This window comes from Rhagoletis pomonella, unplaced genomic scaffold (assembly GCF_013731165.1).
Source record: "Rhagoletis pomonella isolate Grant_MI unplaced genomic scaffold, Rhpom_1.0 Rhpom_scaffold_03143, whole genome shotgun sequence".
NCBI classification, from domain to species: domain Eukaryota; kingdom Metazoa; phylum Arthropoda; class Insecta; order Diptera; family Tephritidae; genus Rhagoletis; species Rhagoletis pomonella.
The window spans coordinates 1-4,666 of NW_023461696.1; the positions used below are offsets into that span (position 1 = coordinate 1).

At 35.2% G+C, this 4,666-nt stretch overlaps 1 non-coding gene across 1 annotated transcript; it reads right to left on the reverse strand.

Annotated features, from left to right (window-relative positions):
- Positions 1-1,209: 1,209 nt before the first annotated feature.
- Positions 1,210-1,293, reverse strand: Trnal-uaa. The gene has a single exon. It is a non-coding gene; the product is annotated as a tRNA-Leu (tRNA).
- Positions 1,294-4,666: the final 3,373 nt, after the last annotated feature.

Here is a 4,666-nt window from a genome sequence, read left to right on the forward strand (position 1 = left end):
TTTTGGAAAATGGGCGTAGCCACGCCCACTTATGGTTACATGTGTATGTCTTGGTAACCGCAGCACCAATTTCTTCCAAATTCGGCGCAGTTGTTGGCCTTGATACAGCATACCAAATGGCCGAAAATTTTTAAAATCGGACCATAACCACGCCTACATCCCATATAACGGTAATTTAGAGAAATACAAAATCTTCGATAAATCAGTAAATATAAAAGCAAATTTATTCAAAATTGATGCTTGCAATAATTCTTTACCAAGAAATACGCTTATGGTAAAATTTTGGAAAATGGGCGTGGCACCTTTCTACCAATTTGTACCAAACTCGGTATTTTTATTGTGCTTGCCACATAAAAGCAAAACGTTGAAAATTATTGAAATCGGACTAAAATTACGGCCGCTTTTCATATAACGGTAAATTTCAGAAATGCAATATTTCGAAATTTAAGGACGCTAATTTCCTCAAAATTAATACACCCCGGCTTGCCATCTAGCGGTAGCTTTCGGAAAGGTGAAAAAACATATATTTAATACTTGCGTCGGGTATTTAATGTTCGGCTCCACCCGAACTTAGACTTTCTTACTTGTTTTTTTTTTTTAGATAATTAGCTATAATGATAATTTAACGAACAAAAGAAAAATGGTAGCAATGTTGAGGTGCTACCGTCTTGGCGCTAGCTGGCTTAGTCTCAATTATATTATTTTCAGATTGTCAATCTTTGCAGTTAATTTATTAATGCAATTAATTTATGTCGGCCGGTGTAGTATAGTGGTAAGCAGTGCGCGCTTCCACTCCGCAACGCCTGGGTTCAAACCCTGGTCAAAGCAACATCGCAAAAAATATAGAAAAAAGGTTTTTTCTTAATAGCGGTCATCTCTCGGCAGGCAATGGCAAACCTCCGAGTGTATTTCTGCCATGAAAAACAGCTTCTCATAAAAATACAATCGCCGTTCGGAGTCGGCGTAAAACTGTAGGTCCCTCCGCTTTGTGTGACAACATCAAGGCGCACGCCACAAATCGGAGGACAAGCTCGGCCAAACACTAACATATGTGTAAGCGCCAATCTATTATTATTATTATTATTAATTTATATTTTATCTGGTCTCCGCCATGTACATCGAATAAACCATTAAATAATTTTAGTTCACATTTTCAATTAAGAAAAAAACAAATTCGTTCAAAAACACAGCATTTTTGCCTTCTTACTGTGTCAGGTGTGGGGTTCGAACCCACGCTCCCTCTCGGGAACCAGAGCTTAAATCTGGCGCCTTAGACCGCTCGGCCAACCTGACCATGTCGACAAGCGAGCGCAAATTGTTCTATCAGCGAAAATCACTTAGTGGTAGCATTTTCGTAAGTAAGTAGTACATGGGTGTTAGTCTTTAATCAATGGAGCATCAACATTGAGTAATTAAAAAATAATATGATAATTATAACAATACATATGTATATAATATGTACGCCCTGCAAACCAAAGTTCCGGAAATCTTAAGGAAATCGTTAGGAGTATCTCATTTCTGTAACGATTTTTTTGCGAATTTTCAAAGAAAATTATATGAAGTGGTTGACACGAAATCGTAAAGAAATTTCTGTACGAAAAATAAAGAAAATTCTGGAAAAATTCTGAAAGATATTCTTCACATAGCAGCATTATTTTCGTTGCTTCACAGATCTTCTTCCGAAATTTCGTAAAAGAATGGAAGTGTGCGTAATTTATTTCATTTTAGAAAATTAGGCAAAAAAAACGAATTAAATCTTATCGAATTCTTTAAAATTTCTTTACAAGGCAGAATACTCTGAAAAAATGGTTTGCAGGGCGTATACCTGGCGTTACGTGACACTCGTACGACAAAATGTTAAAAAATAATAATAAAAAATCAAAATTTTAAAAGGGTTTATCTAGTTATACATAGCAACTTAATGGCCCCTTATTCAGTAAAAAAAATTACAACTGTTGGTAGTAGCGATTTAAAGATATTAGTAAACAAACGCGCTGGCGTGACGTTACAAAAAACAGAAGTGAATTTTGAGTTCGATTACAAAATTGCAAAACTCTGCGAATTGGGCAAGACTATTTGTATAAAGTTTTTGTAGTAATATTGGAAATGTTTAAGTTTAATTTTCCAAGTTTTTAAATGTAGAAATCTTTTCAGCTTTATGTTTAATCAGCTGAACTATCTGACGTGACGCTACTTGGCGTTACGTTACTCAAATTTCCATCGAAAAGGTTTTGTTAATATTGTTCTTGAATGAATTTTTAACGGAAAGAAAACTTGCATTTTATGTCGAGCCGTACTTTTTATTTTGACATCGGCGCCACAAGCAAGAAATAAATGAGCTGTTCATAAAATTTTCAACTTCTTGCTGGTTTTGCGTTTTCTTACTTTCAACTAGTTTCTTTCATTCGGAGCAAATGCTGGCTAAAGCCCAAAATACAATAGCGCAGTGGCAGTGGCAGTAACAGTTTTTAAAATCAGCTGTTACTGCTAATATTGGCAGTCACTGCCGTAGAAAACACAATACGGCGTTGTCAGTGACTGCTTTTTTCAACATTCCCTTTTGTTTGTTTACATTTTTGCTGTTGTCTTTTAGGCTTCAGTGACATCAACAGATATTGGCTGCGTTTCATTTATGTCAAATTCAGCACACCACACTTTCTAAAAAACAGCTGATTTCGAAAAACTGCCGCTGCCACTGCCACTGCGTTATTGTATTTTGGGCTTAACTCTCAAAAATTTGTTTACTTGCAAGTTACTGGATAGTTCTTTACTGGAAAGTACAAAGCCACGACTACAACAACTTCTTCGGCATCGGAACGTTTTGAAGTGTTTCTACTGCTCGCATGTATATATATAACGGTTTGTTGAAAGTTGCTGAACTTTCCTTGTGATGCTGAATTTAAATCTTGTGCAACACAGCGGCGTGCAAGTATCTTGACCCCAACAAGATAGTATTCCGAGAAAAAGTCCTTGACTATAGCAGAATTATATCTGTCAACAAGGACGTTCACGTTAAATACATATGTATGTATGTCCCATATTCTTTATGTGAGGCCAGGAGGTTACCAATCTCTTTTCCTCCTCTAAAAGCTGCGCTCGCGACCCTGGCTTAGAGAACAACAGTAACAAACTCACCTGCAAGAGCTACGCCGTTGCACAGTGTCGCGACTGCAGCCTAAAGAAGTAAAATTTAATGATGAAATTAAAAAAAAAATGTACGCCAATTACTTGGCAATATATCCATGAGAACATATCAAGCAATATTTTTTTATTTTACCCAGAGCTTACTCCAAGTTGGTAGGTTTAAGTATAATATTTGGTATGCTATACAAATGAAAATGAAAAATGCAAATTGGTTTTTTTTTTAATTAATGCGAACATAGCGATTTAATACATGTATGCTCATTTTGATTAAAATTAAGTTTGTTTCCATATGTAGATAATACATTAACGCTGCATCAAAATCATATTAAATGTATTTTGTACTTGTTCTAACACAAACCGATCTTTTTCAGATTTTACATTTAGACATTTTTGATGATATAAAGCTGCCTAAAAAAGTTTCATCAAATCGGAACACATTTAGTATTTCCGCCCACTAACGGAGAGACCACCATATTTAAAATTCTTCTTTCCACAGTTAAACAAAGTCTTATTACAAGTTTTAACGTAATCGGAGCACGATTGCTATTTTTGGCCTCAACCTATATGGAATCGGGATTCTGTGCATCGTACTTTATATAGTAGAAGGTTGAAAACTACAGTTTTCATATCTGCATGAATTTATTTTCCTTTTGATAAAAGCAAAAATTAAGTTGAGAAACAACGGAGAAGATCGTAGAAAGTCTCAAGTTGTGCTTAAAGTTAATAGGTTTTACACATATATGTGGACATTTGACAAAACAACTTCTCTCGAGTGAGGTCATTTTCTCTTCAAAGCAATAATTGAGTTCTCATATGATATTTTTATACTCGAGCGAACATGTGCACAAGGGTATTATAATTTTGTAACGGTTGTTTGTAACAGCCAAAACGGATCGAGATAGATATAGACTAATGTATACATAAATGCTCAGAATGAAAAAAGAAGTCCATTAAGTCATGTCTGTCTGTCCGTCCGTCCGTGTACACGATAACTCGAGAAAAAATTGATATATCTCAATGAAATTTGGTATGTAGATTGCCCTTTATCCAAGGCAGGTAGGTATTGAAAATGGGCGAAATCGGACTGTAACCACGCCCACTTCCCATATAACGGTATTTTCGAAAAATGCAAAAACTGCGATATTTCCGTAAATATTAGATGCAAATTGTTGAAAATTAGTATGCGGAGTATAATTGTGGTAAAAATAATATTGTTATGAAATTTTTGGAAAATCGGTGTGACCCCGCCCACTTATGATGAAATGCTGTATCTCAGTAGCCGCTTCACCCATCCTTACCAAACTCGGTAAGAGGCTTGGGTAAGGTTTAGCTAAGAAAACTGTTGAAAATCTTTGAAATCGGGCAATAACCATGCCCACCTGCCATATAACGGTAAATCAGTAACTACTGCAGCTAATTCACTTACAATAGATTATTACAATAACCACTTAGCAGAAAATTAGAATATTATAAATTTTTAAATAAAAATTTAAAATATTTATTTGGAAGCTCCTTAAAATTA